The sequence below is a fragment of the Vombatus ursinus genome, unplaced genomic scaffold (assembly GCF_900497805.2).
Source record: "Vombatus ursinus unplaced genomic scaffold, bare-nosed wombat genome assembly UNPS02014959.1, whole genome shotgun sequence".
Lineage (NCBI taxonomy): Eukaryota > Metazoa > Chordata > Mammalia > Diprotodontia > Vombatidae > Vombatus > Vombatus ursinus.
In genome coordinates this window covers 16,607,981-16,624,885 of record NW_020954737.1, presented here as the reverse complement: position 1 = coordinate 16,624,885, position 16,905 = coordinate 16,607,981, and the positions used below count along the sequence as shown (strand labels likewise).

Below are 16,905 nucleotides of genomic sequence, written 5' to 3'. Positions count from 1 at the left end.
GTAGGAATGACAAAAGAAGAAAGGATAAAGGACAGAGATGGAAAATTAGATTGACCTGCCCTCATTTACTGATGGCTTTGTGCTTTATGTCAGCAGGTGATTGAACAGGTCTTGAAGATATGTCCCGTAGGAAACTCAACTCAGAATTCATTGGGAGGCCTAAGTCACCTGTATAACCCTTTCTAGGATCAACTGGCTAAGGAATGTATATCCTTAGGGGTATCATTCCATAAAAGTAGAGCTAAGAACACAGGTGTATTTGTGGTGTTCTATCCATCAGAAAGGAGAGTGCAGCATCTTGCAGTAAATTTCTTAAAGGTAGGAGGGACATATCACCTTTCTCATTTTGGTATTGCTTGATGTGGGTTTTGCTTACCAGGTGCTATGAATTTGATTCTAGCTACCTCCAAAAAAAGCAACAAGGGAAACTACTATCCTGAAACCTCTTGAGCACTAATTCTAATCAACAAAGAGGAACCAGTTGCTAAAGTAATTAAAAAATAAAAGCCAGCCTTTATATGGCGCTTTAAAATTTGAAACGCACTTTTCCACAAATTTTCTCATTTGTAGTATTAGTGTTATCCCCCTTTTACAAATAAGGAAACTGAGACTAAGAGAAGTTAAATGACAAAGTAGGAACAATGGTAACTTTAGGGAATTTGTGGTAGACAAGGAAAGCAAAATTTATTTTTCTTTCTTTTTTTTTTTTTTAAGGCAATTGGGGTTAAGTGACTTGCCCAGGGTCACACAGTTAGTAAGTGTCAAGTGTTTGTTTTGAGGCCGAATTTGAACTCAGGTCCTCCTGACTCCAGGGCCAGTGCTTTATCCACTGCACCACCTAGCTGCCCTAAAGCAAAATTTCTTATATATTTTAAGGGAACATATTTCAAAGGACTCAGAGAAAAAATAGGTAATGTCCAGTGTCCTAAAATTTTACAAGGAATGTCATCCTTAAGAGGGGATGGGAAACTCTCATAAATGAAATTTCAAAGACATAAACACAACTGAGTTCAAAGGAAAAAAAAAAGGTTGGCAAGTTGTCTAAAGGGAGACTTGTTGACCAAGTTAGATTCAAAAGGATGTGTATTGAAATGGACACGAGGGGAGGTAATGGAATATGAATACAAAAAAGAGGTATGTCCCATAAGAATTGTCAGGAACACTAAAATTGAAAATGAGCTGAGTCCAGGGATGAATGTTAAGGATAATTAAATGAGTTTTTTCTTTATTAGTTATGTTAGGGAGAAGAGAGAGGTCAAAGTAGAGGTATGGCCACTGCTTGAGATAGATAGGATGATGATAATAGATGAAATCCCAAGTACTCAGCTTTTATTTTACTTTTATTTTTTCTCCAAGGGGAGTGAGCTTCAGACCAGAAAGAATAGAACAGCCAAATACACACACACACCACAAACACGTTGAGTTCAAGTCACTAGGGCCAGACAAACTACATCCCAGGGTACATACTATCTGTGATCTCTGAAGAATCATGGAGAATGAAAGAGGTGTCACAAGACTGGCATGGCACAAGTATGGTCAGTATTTTCAAAAAAAAGAATGAGATTAGAATCTTAAAATTAGTCCAGGGAGGGGCACAGACTTCTGCTTCCAGGAGCCAGGATGGCAGAGTAAGAGGTGAGTCTCTCTTACCCTTCCCTATTAACCTCTGAAAACCCAGAAAATATCACCCCAGGAAAAACCCTGGTACAGCTGAACCAGAAGAAAGATGGGGTGCAGCAGTCTAGTAGCCCAGGTAGCTTGAGGAATTAACTGGAAAGGCCCCTTTTACCTTGAGGGAAGGGGAGTAGTACAGAATGAGAGGCATCCCAGCAAGCTAGTGGAAAGCCCCACCTCAGCGTACCAGGAGGAGATCCTGAAGCTCAGGTGATGGAGCAGGCAAACACCAACACCTGGACCCCCAAGTGCCTCATTGAGGGTGGGGGAACTGGTGAAAACCAGCTCAGAAAACCACCAGGTGCCTCAGCATTCTACAGCAACTGGCTCTCCCAGTACCTCAGCAAAACTAAGGAAGGCAGTGCTCCCTGGGGTCGCAGGTGGATAAACACCCTACAACATCCATCTGAAAGGAGCTTTAAGAAAGCAAAAGGAAGGAAAGGCCTGGGTGAGCAGGAAATCTCCAGGAGCCACACTACCCAATCCTACCCCTAGAGTTCCAGTGTTGCTGATTCCAGCCCAACACCAGGTAAGCGACCAGAATCCTACAGCCTCCAACTGCCAACATTGGAGGCCCCAGTACACAAAGCCATCAGCCAGGCCCTAGACTCCCAACACAAGAAGCTTGGGTCAGTGCCCTCTGCTCCCCAGCAGGAGAGCCCAATCTCTTTAAAGGCCAAGAAATAAGCAAACACCATGAGCAAAAAGAAACATACAATAGATTCTTACTATGGGAAGAGTGAAGATCAAGGCAGAAATTCTGAAGAGGACATTGTCAACAAACCCACATTGGAACCTCAGAAGGCAATGTGAACTGGTCTGAAGCCCAAAAAGCCTTCTTAGGAGAACTCAAGAAGGATTTTAAAAATCAAATGACAGAAGTAGAAGAAAAAATGGGAAAAGAAATGAGAGGTATGCATGAGAGAGTCAATAGCTTGGAAAAAGAAGGACAAAAATTAACTATAGAAAACAAGTCCTTAAAAAATACAGTTGGCCAACTGAAAAAAAAGTACACTGAAGAAAACAAGTCCCTAAAAAATAAAACTGGCCAAATGGGGAAGGAGGTACAAAATCTAATAGAAGAAAACAATTTTTTTAAAAAATTAGAATTGAGATCCCAGGCCATGGAAGAGCTCAAAAAGGATTTTGAGAAGCAAGTAAGAGAAGTAGAGGAAAAAATGAGAGTGATGCTAAAGGAGACCCAAAAAAATACTGAAGAAAATAACACCTTAAAAAATAGCCTAACCCAAATGGCAAAAGAGGTCCAAAAAGCCAATGAGGAGAAGAATGCCCTAAAAAGGAAAATTGGCCAAATGGAAAAGGAAATCCAAAAGCTTACTGAAGAAAATACTTTCTTAAAAATTAAAATGGAGCAATTGGAAGCTAGTGACTATATGAGAAATCAAGGCACTGTAAAACTAATCCAAAAGAATGAAAAAAATAGAAGAAAATGTGAAATACCTCATTGGAAAAACAATTGACCTGGAAAATAGATTCAGGAGAGAGAATTTAAAAATTATTGGACTATCTGAAAGCCATGATCAAAAAAAAGAGCCTAGGCATCATCTTTCAAGAAATTATTAAGGAAAACTGCCCTGATATTTTAGAACCAGAGGGCAAAATAGAAAGTGAAGGAATCCATTGATCACCTCCTGAAAGAGATCCCCAAAGGAAAACTCCTAGGAATATTGTAGCCAAATTCCAGAATTCCCAGGTCAGGGAGAAAATATTAGAAGCAGCCAGAAAGAAACAATTGAAATATTGTGGAATCACAATCAGGATAGCACAAGATTTAGCAGCTTCTACATTAAAAGACCATAGGTCATGGAACATGATATTCTGTAAGCAAAGAAGCTTGGATTACAACCAAGGATCAACTACCCAGTGAAAATGAGCATGATCTTTCAAAGGAGTAGATGGATATTCAACGAAATAGGTGACTTCCAAACCTTCCTGATAAAAAGACCAGAGCTCAACAAAAAATTTGATCTTCAAATACAAGACTCAAGAGAGACATAAAAAGGTAAACGGGACAGAAAGAAACAACATGTTATTAATAAAGGCAAACTGTTTACATCCCTACAAGGGAAGATGACACTTGTAACTCTTGAGAACTGTATTGTTATTACACCATGTTAAAGGGTTATACATAAAGGGGGTGGGTATAAATTGACTTTGATGTAATGATGAAAAAAATCTAATTAAGTGGGTTAAATGGATCCAAGTAAGTGAATTAATCTGATTTAACTAAGAAAATATACTGAGAGAAAAGGAAAGGAGGAGGCAGACAAGGGTAAATTACATCACAGGAAAAGGCACAAAATCCTATTACAGCAGAGGGAAAGAAGAGAGGGAGATGAGCATTGTTTGAACCTTACTCTCATCAGATTTGGCTCAAGAAGGGAATAACATAATCAGTTAGGCATAGAAATCTAACATGCCCTATAGGCAGTAGGAGGGAAAAGGGGAAAGAAAAGGGAGGGGGAGCTAATAGAAGGGAAGTGGGACTGAGGGAGGCGGTGGTCAAAAGCAAAACATAAGTGAGGAGGGAAAAGGAGAAAGGAGAAAGAAAAGCATAAATGGGGGAAAAAGGATGGAGAGAAAGACACAGATAGTAATCATAATTGTGAATATGATATATGAATGTAATGGAATACTATTGTGCTATAAGAAATGCTGAGCAGGCAGACTTTAGATAAACCTGGAAAGACTTGTATGGTTTGATGCTGAGAGAAGTGAGCAGAACCAGGAAAATGTTGTACACAGTAACAGCCATGTTGAGTGATGACTGACTTTGATAGACTTAACCCCTGTCAGCAATACACAGATCTAAGACATCTCCAAAAGCTTCATGATGGAAAATGCTATCCACATCCAAAGAGAACTATGGAGTTTGAATGCAGATCAAAGCATACTATTTGCTATTTTTTTTCTGTTGTGTTTTGTTTCCCCTTTCTGGTGGTTCCTCCTATTCTAATTCTTACAACATCACTAATGTGAAAATATGTTTAATAGGAATGTATATGTAGAGCCTATATTAGATTGCGTGCCCTCATGGGGAGGGAGGGGGAGAAAAATTTAAAACTCAAAAGTTTATGGAAGTGATTGTTGAAAAATTAAAATAAATTAATGAAAGTCAAAAAAAATTAGTCCAGGGAGCCTTACTTCAAGTCCTGGAAAAATTCTGGAGCATACTGTTAAATCAATGTATCTTTGCCAGGGAAACCCCAAAGGATGTCACAAAGAGTTGGACACAACTGAAAAATGAATCAACAAAAGTGGCTTCATCCACAATAGGCTGATTCTTCTTTCCTTTTTTGACAGAACTACTAGATCAAGAAACTTCCATGCTAAACCTAGGTTTTCAGCAAAGTATCTGACAAAGTTTCTAATGGTACATTTGGATATAAGATAAGACATGGGATTTTAACAGAGTATTTGACATGTTGTCATGTTGTCCTTGTAGATAAGATGGAAAGATATAAGGTAGTTGTTAATACACTTAGGTAAATATGGAACTGATTGAATGACAGAATCCAAAGTGTAATTATTCATTAATGAATCAATATCAGCTTGGGCTCTAGTGGAGTGCTCCAAGGAATTGCCCCCTTGAACTGGGGGCAATTTGATATTTTTATTGAGGGTAAAGTGATAGATGCCATGCTATCAAATCTGTCAATGACGCAAGGCTGGGAGGGATAACTAACATGGATGAAAGAGGCTAGAATGAGTAGCTGAATCTAATGTGAAATTTAATGGGAATAGATATAATCTTAAAAATTAATACTACAAGTACAGGGTTGGGGGGGTGTAGCTAGAAAACAGGTTGTGAGAATCAGATCTGGGAATTTTAGTGAATATATATGTTTTATGTTTCAACAATGTGACTATAAACCCCCAAAGCCAGGACAGACTTAGGCCCCATTAAGAGAAGCATGATGTCCAGCATGAGAAAAGTAATAATCTACTTGTACCCGATTCTAGTCAGATCACATATTATGAAGGACGTTCATAAGTTGTGTCCAAAAGAGGATACCAGAAACTATACCACAGAAGGATGTTTTTTCTTGAAAAGAGAATAATTAGTGGGGATATAAAAGCTATGTTCAAGAATTTAAAGGGTCTATCTTGTTCTGCTTGGCCCCAGAGGGCAGAACTAAAAGAAAGGATTAAAAGTTTCAGAAAGGTAGAGTTAGGCCTAAGGTAGGGGAAAATTCACCAGTAATTAGAGCTGTGCAGTAGTAGAATGTTCTACCTGTAGTGGTAGGGAGTTTCTTCTTCACTGGAGGTCTTCAAGCAGAGGTTAGATGGCCACTAGTTGGGATAAGTAGCATTCTTTTTTTTTTTTTTTTTTGCTAGGCAGTGAGGTTAAGTGACTTGCCCAGGTTCACACAGCTAGTCCGAATTTGAACTCAGGTCCTCCTAACTACAAGAGGTGCTCTATCCACTATGCCACGTAACTGCCTCCTATGAGTTGTTCTAAATCAGTCAGCAAGCACTTATTAAGCTGTGCCAGCCACTGTGCTAAGCATAAGAAATGATGGATGGATGGATGGACGGACAGACGAATGAATGGATGGATTAATGGAATAAATGGAAACACCCTCAAGGTATCTTTCAACTCTGAGATTTGATGATTCTGATTTTTTGTAAAGGACAGACCATTTCTGATTGGGATCATCAGACAAAGCTACAAAGAGGAGGGAGGATTTGAGGAAAATGGATAAGATTTCAAGAGGCAGAGAAGAAAAAATTCCCAGGTTGTGGGAAACAAAGAAAGCAAAGGGGACAGAAAAGTAGTTAGTTTAGTGGAACAATAAATACACCCATTTAGCTAAATTGAAGAGTTCTTTAGCGAGTATTGGGAGATAAGTGGAAAGTTGTGGGGAAATGCCAGATATAAGATTTTTATACTTTACCTTACAGGTAATATACTGAAGTTTTCTGAGCAGGAGATTAATATGATGAAAGTGGTATTTTAAAAGCTTAATCTGGTGGCAGTGTGTAGAAAAGATTAGAAGGGGCAGGATAATATAGGAAGAGATTTTCCAAAACATTTTGGGAGGTTGTTGCACTAGTTCGACTACGAAGTAGCAAGGATCTAATGGCATTAGACTTGGAAAGATATAGATGAGTGTGAGGGACATTGGGAAGCAAAAGTGGACAGGACTTGGTAGACTCAATGCTACCTGTTTGGCTACTCCTTATTCCCCTTTTTCAGGTCTTCATCCAGGTCATGTCCCCTAACTTTGGATGCCCCACAGGGCTCTCTCTTGGACCCTTTTCTCTTCTCCTATAGATTCAGCTATTATCTCCGTGCTTATGATTCTCATACCTACTTAACCAGCCCTCACCTCTTTGCTGACCTCCACTCTTACATGTCCACCAGCCTATTGGACATCTCAAAATGGATGTCCTTTATGCATATTAAACTTAATGTGTCCTAAAATGAACTCATGATCTTTCTCCTCCAAAACCCTCCCCTCTTCCAAACTTCTTTATTATTGTTGAGGGTACCCTCATTCTCCCAGTCCTCTAGGCTCAGAATCTAAGGGTCGTCCTTGGCTCTTCCCTCTCAGTTAACTTCCATATCCAATCTGTTGCCAAGGCCTGTCAGTTTTACCTTTGCAACATCTCTCCTATATGCCCCTTCTCTCCTCTGACACTGCCACCATCCTGCGAAAGGCCTTCATCACCTCATGCCTGGACTATTGCAATAATAACCTGCTGGTAGGTCTCCCAGCTACAAGTGTCTCCCCACTCTGATCCAACCTCCATTCAGCTGTCAATGTATTCTTCTTTTTTTTAAAAAATAGTATTTTATTTTTTCCCAATTGCATGTAAAGACAATTTTTAACATTCATTTTAAAAAATTTTGAGTTCCAAATTTTCTCCTTCCCTCCCCTCTCCCTAAAATGGTAAGCAATTTGATATAGGTGATATATGTGCAATTTGTGCATATTTGAATATTAGTCCTGTTGTGAAAGAAACAGACCAAAAGAAAAAAGCCACACAACAAAATAAAGGAAAAAATTGTACGCTTTGATCTGCATTCAGACTCTATCAGTTGTTTCTCTGGATGTGGATAACATTTATCATCGTAAGTCCTTTGGAATTGTCTTGGATCATTGTATTGCTGAAAATAGCTAAGTTATTCACAGTTGGTCATCATATAATATTGCTGTTATTTGCGTATAACATTCTCCTGGTTCTGTTCACTTCACTTTGCATCAGTTCATATAAGTCTTTCCAGGTTTTTCTGAAATCTGCCTGCTCATCATTTTTTATAGCACAATAATATTCCATTATATTCATATACCACAACTTGTTCAGCCATTCCCCAATTGATGGACATCTCCTCAGTTTCCAGTTCTTTGCCACCACAAAAAGAGCTGCCATAAATATTTTTGTACAAATAGGTCCTTTTCCCCTTTAAAAAAAAACTCTTTGGGATACGGACCTACTAGTGGCATTGCTGGATCAAAGGGTATGCAGAGTTTGATTGCCTTTTGTCATAGTTCCAAATTGTTCTCCAGAATGGTTGAATCACTTTCCAACTCCACAAATTGTGTATTAGTGTCCCAATTTTAAATCATGTACCCATTCTGACCTTATTTTGGTATACGTTATAAAATGTTGGTCTATACCTAGTTTCTGCCATACTGTTGTCTAGTTTTCCCAGCAGTTTTTGTCAAATAGTGAGTTCTTGTCCCAAAAGTCTTTGGTTTATCAAACACTAGATTACTACTAGTATTTGATACTTACTACCATGTCTTGTGTACCTAATCTGTTCCACTGATCCACCACTCTATTTCTTCTTCCAGTACCAGATAGTTTTGATGATTACAGCTTTGTAATACAATTTGAGATCTAGTATGGCTAGGCCACCTTCCTTCACATTTTTTTCCATTAATTCCCTTGATATTCTTAACCTTTTATTCTTCCAGATGTTATTATTATTTTTTCTAGTTTTATAAAATAACTTTTTGGTAGTTTGATTGGTATAGCATTGAATAAGTAAATTAATTTTGGTAAAATTGTCATTTTTATTACATTGGCTTGTCCTTTCCATGAACAATTGATATTTTTCCAATTGTTTAGATCTGACTTTATTTGCATGAAAAGTGTTTAGTAATTGTGTTCATATAGTTCCTGGGTTTGTCTTGACAGGTGAACTCCCAAGTGTTTTATGTTGTCTACAGTTATTTTAAATGGAATTTCTCTTTTTATCTCTTGCTGCTGGATTTTGTTGGTAATATATAGAAATGCTAATGATTTATGTGGGTTTATTTTATAGCCTGCAACTTTGCTAAAGTTGTTCATTATTTCAACTAGTTTTTTAGTTGATTCTCCAGGATTCTTTAAGTGTACCATCATATCATCTGCAAAGAATGATAGTTTTGTTTCCTCGTTATATATTCTGATACTTCAATTCCTTTTTCTTCTCTTATTGCTATAGCTAACATTGGTAGTATAATATTGAATAATAGTGGTGATAATGAGCATCCTTGCTCCACCTCTCATATTATTAGGAAAACTTGTAGCTTATCTCCATTGCAGATAATGCTTGTTGATGATTTTAAATATATATGCTACTTATAATTTTAAGAAAGGTTCCATTTATTTTTATGCTTTCTAAAAGTATTTTTAATAGGAATAAGTGTTGTATTTTATCAAAAACTTTTTCTGCATCTATTGAAGTAATCATATAATTTTTGTTGTTATTGATATGGTCAATTATGTTGGTAGATTTCCTAATACTGAATCAGCCTTTCATTCCTGTTATAAATGCCACCTGGTCATAGTGTATGATCTTTGTGATATATTGCTGTGATCTCCTGGCTAGTATTTTATTTAAAATTTTTGCATCGGTAGTAGGGAAATTGATCTATAGTTTTCTTTCTCTGTTTTTGCTCTTCCTGGTTTAGACATCAGCACCATATTTGTGTCACGAAAGGAATTTGGTAGAACTCTTTCTTCACCTATTTTTCTAAACAGTTTGTATAGTATTAGAATTGTTCTTTAAATGTTTCGTAGAATTCGCTTGTAAACCCATCTGGCCCTGGGGATTTTTTCATAGAGTTCATTGATGTCTTATTCGATTTATTTTTTTGTTTGTTTGTTTGTTTTTTTTTCAAATAAAATGATTAATGGAAATCTCTGTAGGGTGAAGTGAATCAGAACCCTCAATCTGAGCTCCTTGTTTTGTAGAACTCTACATGTTTAGCCAGCAATTCAGCTCAGCACCTGGAGCTGATATTGAAGGAAGTCTTTCTGCCAGCTAATACTAAGAGAGACCAGAATCTTATATTTATTTACACACAAGCAACCATAAATCTCTGAACTGCTTTAAAGAACTGCCTTAAAGATCCTCCCATGCATGCTTTCTAGACTATTTTGCTTTAAATATATATATATATATATAATTTATTTATTTATTTTTAGTTTTCAACATTCACTTCCAAAAGATTTTGAGTTTTAAATTTTCTCCTCCTTCCTCTCCTCCCTCTCTCCAAGACAACGTGCAATCTGATATAGGCTCTACTTAGACATTCATATTAAGCATATTTTCACATTAGTCATGATGTAAAGAAGAATTAGAACTAATGGGAGGAACCATGAGAAAGAAGAAACAAAACAAAACAGCAAAAGAAAAAGAGAGCAAATAGTATGCTTCCATCTGCATTCAGACTCCGTAGTTCTTTCTCTAGATGTGGATAGCATAGTATTCCATTGCAGTCATATACCACAACTTGCTCAGCCATTCCCCAATTGATGTGCATCCTCTCAATTTCCAATTCTTTGCCACCACAAAAAGAGCTGCTATGAATATTTTTGTACATGTGGGTCCTTTTCCCATTTGTACGATCTCTTTGGGATACAGACCTAGAAGTGCTATTGCTGGGTCAAAGGGTATGCATATTTTTATAGCCCTTTGCACATAGTTCCAAATTGCTCTCTAAAATGGTTGGCAGTGTATTCTTTTTAAAGCATATTTTGTACCTCCTTCTCAGTAAACTCCAGTGGCTCCCAGTCACCTTCAGGATCAAATATAAAATCCTGTTTGGTATTCACAGCCCTTCATAACCTATCTTCCTCTCCTGCTTTTCCAGTCTTCTTATACATTATACCCTTCCCCACCTCCAAATACTTTGTGATCCAGAAGCAAGACACTCAATCTCTCAACTTTGGGTTATTTTCACTGGCTGCCCCCCATGCCTGAAATTCTCTCTCCCCTCAATTCTGCCTCCTGTCTTCCTGGCTTCCTTCAAGTCCTAGGTAAAATTCCACCTCAACAGGAAGCCTTTCCCAATCCCTCTTATTTCTAGCACCTTTTGTCTGATGATTATCCTGCAGTTTGTTTGTACATAGTTGGTTGCATATTGTCTTCCCTATTACATTGTGAGGACAGGGACTTTCTTTTGCCTTTCTCTTTATCCTCAGTACTGAACAAAGTGCCTGGCACATAATAGGTGCTTAATAAATGTTTATTAACAATGAATCACTAGCAGCATAAGAAAAAGGAATGAGTCAAAAGTGATTAAGGTTTAATTCCATGGTACTTAAATTGATTAAGTTATTAAATCATTCCCATTAACAAAATGAGAGAAGTTGGAAGCAGAAGCTGGTTTTGTAGATGATTAGTTCTTTTCTTACTAGGAAGTGTTTTAAGAAGATCCTGACTGAGCTTGCCTCAGTTTCTAGGTCAGCTTATAGTCTCCTGTGTGCTGGTACATCATATTGATCTTCCTGCTTATCTGTTCAGATGCTTAACCTATTGCTTTGCTTTAGTCTCTTACAACTTTATGCTCCTTAACTTTGTCATGTGTTCTGAATTTCAGATTCACTACTTTTGATATGACCTCTGATAGAAGCAGGCAAGTAGGAAGAATGAAAATGCTGTTGGAGCAGCTAGGTGGCACAGTGGGGATAGAGCACCGGCCCTGAAGTCAGGAGGACCTGAGTTCAAGTCCAGGCTCAGACCAAACACTTGACACTTACTAGCTGTGTGACCTTGGGCAAGTCACTTAACCCCAATTGCCTAAAAAAAAGAAAAAGAAAAGAAAATGCTGTTGTTTCTGGCAGCCTACATGGCCTGTGAGTTTTTCTTTCCTTCTTTCTTCCTTTCCATTCCTCCCTCCCTTCCTCCTTCCTTCCCTCTTTCTCTCTCTCTCTCTGTCTCTCTGTCCTCTCCCTCGTCCCCTCCCTTTTTCTTTCTTCTTTGCTGAGTAGTTTGCTTTTTAAGGATAAAAAGATATTTCCCTTAATTTCTCTTAACTGATATTTGGTAGTCTGCAATCTGCATGAATTTCTATCCATACTATGATAAACAGATATCCATATTCATCCAGACACACTTTATTTTTTGGAAACAGTTGAACCAGATAATCTACTTTGTGTATTAACTTATTCCACAAGCATTTATTAAGTGTTTAATATGTACTAGCCTCTGCGAATACAATAACCAAAAGAGAAACAGTGCCTGGTTTAAGGAAGGGAGGGGAGAATGATAAAACATATAAATGATAAAACATACAGAGATAAATAAATACACAAAACATGCAAAATAAATGCAAAGTAATTGCTGGAGTGAGGAATGATACTAATAACTGAGAGAATTAGGAAGATCCCTTTGAGGAGTTGGCATTTGAGCTGAGCCTTGAAGGGAGTTATAGATTCCAAGAAGTCTAGGAGGGGAGACTTCTGGAATCACATATAGTTATCAAAGTCAAGAAATCCTGACTTGTTGGAGAGGAAATATAATGCAAGTGTGGTACTGGTCAAATTCTTATTTTTCACTTGCAAACATATTTGTCACATAAGGTATAAAAGATTCTTTCCTTAAGTAGACCAGGAAAAAGGAGACTGAAGTCACTGACCCCAAGCTGGCATCTCAGATATCACTAGTGTTCCCAAAAAGCTATATTATACAGTAAAATTAAATTAAATTTAAAAAATTTTTAAATCCAGTTTTCATTGTTCTTTCACAGTCAAAAGTACATGGGGCCATTCTTAGACAAAGTAGTGACTCTCCTACTTCTCCCTCCCCTCTTCTTTTTTAAAACAGGAAAGAACCCAAGAGCAGCCACTTTTTTTAATAGTACCGATTTCAATCAATTTATTCTATGTAGGAGACATTTGCATCTTAAACCTTACTCTGTAATTATGGAACAAATTACATTGTTCCATTAAAGGGATTTGAACCATCAGTAAGCATATGGGGGAAATATCCGAGGGGCTAAAGAGAATTTCCTGAGTCCACTTAAATTATACTACAACTACTCCTCCTAAGGCTGTGAAGGTAAGCTGGCCTTGATCAATGAAAGATAGAAGGCAGGGTTACAAAGGACAATCTGGTTTTTAAAGAGGCATCATGGTATAGTGGAATGAACGATGAATTTAGATACAGAGGAAGTGAGTTTGAGTTCTGGAACTGGTACTTAACCTATGTAACCTTGGAGAAGGGGGCAGATAGATAGGAAGATAGAAGGGGGCAGTCCCAGTAGATAGAGTACTAGGCCCAGAGTAAGGAAAACTCCTCTTCTTATCTGGCTTCAGGCACTTACTAGCTATATGACCCTGGGCAAGTCACTTAAATCTGTTTTCCTCAGTTTCTTCGTCTGTAAAACGAGCTGGAGAAGGAAGTGGAAAACCAACTCCAGTATTTTTGCCAAGAAAACCCCAAATGGGGTCACAGACAGTGGGACACAACTGAATGACAACAAAACTTGGAGAAGTCATTTAACCTTTGGAACCTCATTTTTCTCATACATAAAATGACGTTTGACTAAATGGTATGTAAGGACCTTTGAATCCCTAAATCTAGGAATCTGTGATCCTCCCCAGACTCTCACCATTTTTCTCCTGGCAAAGGTGAGCCACATGTGACTTCAGCATCTAGAAATCTTATTCTTAGAAGTTGATTGGGATGGAGGACCACCTTCCCTATTGGCTTCCCAGTGGTGCCACTTTAATGCCTTTCCCTCATCCATATCCACACAAGTATGCGGTTAACTCCAGCCAGATCATCCATAGCTTGAAATCCTTCTAAAACAGATCTCTTAAAGCAGTAGCAGAGGGTAGCTGGTCATACTATCTGTGGACCCACTTTAGATGAATGAGTGGACAGATCAGAGTAATGAAGAAGAGAATTAGAGAAGAGAGCATGGCACTTTAGTCCTGGGCCATTTTGAAGAGAGGGGAATGCAGTGGTACAGAAACCACCACTAAAACTTTTTTCTTTGAAAGTGAGAATATTGATGTTTATATGAATGGCCAAGATGCACATTCAGCTTTATGAGTTATTGATGAGGGGCAGCTAAGTGGTGCAGTGGATAGAGCACCGGCCCTGGATTCAGGAAGACCTGAGTTCAAATCTGGCCTCAGACACATAACACTTACTAGCTGTGTGACCAGTCACTTAACCCCATTGCCTAGGCCCCCCGCCCCCCAAAATAAAAAACAAAACAAAACAAAAGAAAATGAGTTATTGATGAAAACTTGAAAATGACACCAATTATAGGTTCTGGGGAGCTGAAGGGGAAAAAAAGGAAACATTTTGTTTGTATAAAAGGATTAGTAATTATCATTTAAGTGAAGCTTCTTGCTATTTATTCCTTGTTTTCATGCAGCACAATGACAATTATGTTTATTATTAAAGATGTACCTGATTAATTGTCTGCTTAAATTTTCAGTTACTATACAAATATGCTCTATAATCTGACACCACCCCACTTTTCTTGCTGAGGGTTTGCTAGTATGCATCCCCTGTACTTCACCTTCTCCATATCTTTGCCCACATTGTTCCATACTATCCCTAGGTCATCCACTGTATCCTGGGCCATTGCCAGTCATCTTGACTTTTGTCCTTCAACTGGACTTTGATGACTCTGGAAGAGAGAGTGAAGCTGAGGACTTTGTGCAATCTGCCTTTCTTAAATCCGGTTCACGTGCAAGTCAAGACATAGCTCCATGATGTCATTGGACCTCCTTGAAACAAAGGATGAAGAACAACAGTCCTGTGCCTAGAATACCATCCTGCCCCATCTTTGCTTGCTGAAATCCTACCTAGCCTTCAAGATATAACTCAGGTATCACCTGCAAGATGCTTTTCCTGAGCCTCCCAGTTGGATGTGACTATAGGATCAGAGATTTAGAACTGGAAAGAACCTTAGAAGCCATCTAATCCAAGCTTTATTTTTACAGATGAGAAAATTGAGGCTCAGACAGACTAAATGAGTTATACAGGGTCATACAGCTAGTAAGTGTCAGAAGCAGGATTTGAACATAGGTCTTCCTAGCTCCAGGGTCATTCAGCACTCAATCTACTATGCCATGTTGCCTCTCATTTTTTCCTTCTTCAGAAGAACAGGTCTTCTGCACCTCTTGTTATTTTGCCCTATTAGAATATAATTTCCTGGAGGGCAAGAGATACTTTGCTTTTGTATTTGTATCTTCAGTGCTCAGTGAATAGTAAGCATTTAATAAATGCTTTTCATTCATTCATTCATTCATTCCAATCTAACCTTTATACCAAAATCACATCATCTCAAAAGTAGAAGGAACCCTGTAGTCCATCTAGCTCAACCCATCAACGAATAAGAATCTCTAAAACATACCCAATACCCAACAAGTAATTGTCCAATCATTGCTCCAAAATCTCTACTTAGGGGGAACCTTACCTTCTTGACAGTCTATTCTGCTTTGAGATAGTTCTAATTGTTAGGAATTCATTCTTTATATGAAGTCTAAATTTCCTTCTTCGCCACTTCCTCCCAGTGCCCTTTGGAGCCAAGCAGCACAGGTCTAGCCTCTCTTTTATATGGTAGCAATTCAGATGCTTGAAGATGGCCATTTTGACCCTTCTAAATCTCTTCTTTTCCAGGTTAAGCATGGTGAGTTCCTTCAGTCTGTCTTCCTCTGAATGTACACCATCTTGTTCATTTGTTCTTGATCTCTCCAGTTCATTAATGTCTTTCTTAAAATGTGGCACCCATAACTAAATACTGTACTTCAGTTGTGATCTCATTAGGACAATGTATAGATAGATTATCTCCCTAGTCCTAGACACTGTGCTTTTCTTAATGCAGCCTAGGATCAAATTAGTTTTTTTTTTGTGTTTATTTTTTTGGCTACCTAGTCACACAATTGGCACATACTGAGTTTGTAATCCACTTAAACTCCTGATCTTTTTCAGATGAATTGTTGTGTAGCTATTCCTCTTCTAATGTATACTTGTGCTATTGATTTTTTTTAACCCATATAAAATTTAACATTTTTTCCTAGTAAACTTCATCTTGTATAATGTATGTGGGAAAGTAGGTATATAGGTTAGTAGTTGTTGATAATCTATTAGTCACCTTTTTTCAGTATTAATAAGGTCTAATATTTTTCCATATCTCCAGTATCCTCCTTACCTCCCTTCAAATACTGATGAGAATATTAGTAGGGAACAGAAGATTTTCAAAAACAATGTTCTAAAATGAACCACTTCTTTACCATGATGAAGTTGAATGAAAGATGTAGTCCACCAGAGCCAAATGATTACCTCAAGGACATTTAGGTTGTTATATCTCATTAACTATCTTGGGTATTGTTAAGTTCCTGTTATGCATTTTTTTTTTCTTTCCAGTTCAAAGATTATCCCCCTTGACAGAGAAAACAGACACAAAATTAGTTTGGGATAGTATATATTCTTACCACACCATTTTAGGTGTATTCCATACCTGGCAGTCTTATTTTTGTTCATATGAATCAACACTGCCAGAATGATCTTTTTATGCATAGATTTGGTTATGTCCCCCTTCTGCTGAAATAAACCTTTATTGACTCCTAGTTGCTTGCTAAGTAAATTTCAGACTCCTTTCCTTGTATTCAAGATCCTCTATAATCTGATGTCATCCTGAATTTCTACCATTATTTCACGTTACTTCACAAACAACTGAAGTTGTATGTTCTGTCTCCTGCATTATGCTATTTACATTCTCATTTCTGCCTGGAATATCCTCTAACCTCTTCTTTGTTGAATTCTTACCCATTCTTTAAAACACAGTTAAAATACTATTTCTTGGTGTTTATGCTAAACCCTCTATTGGTAATATGTCTTATCCTTAGACTCCTATAAGTTTGTTTTCAAACAGTCTAAGGTGTTTATATAGTATTTTACTTTTTATTTATCTGTGTTTGGGTATTCTTTGCTAAGGCCCACAAGGGGAGGGACCATGTCTTTCC

The 16,905-nt window shown here is 37.7% G+C and overlaps 1 protein-coding gene across 2 annotated transcripts in view; it reads left to right on the top strand.

Moving 5' to 3' along the window:
• NMNAT3 (nicotinamide nucleotide adenylyltransferase 3) overlaps positions 1 to 16,905 on the top strand; it is a 132,950-nt gene that overhangs the window by 39,696 nt on the left and 76,349 nt on the right. Inside the window, exon 1 of one of the 2 annotated variants that reach the window (XM_027845236.1) lies at positions 14,564 to 14,765. The exons of the other annotated variant lie outside the window; for it this stretch is intronic. The gene's annotated coding sequence lies outside the window, so the exon portion shown is untranslated. Of the gene's footprint in view, positions 1 to 14,563; positions 14,766 to 16,905 lie in introns of those variants that run through there. 2 annotated transcript variants of the gene reach the window in all.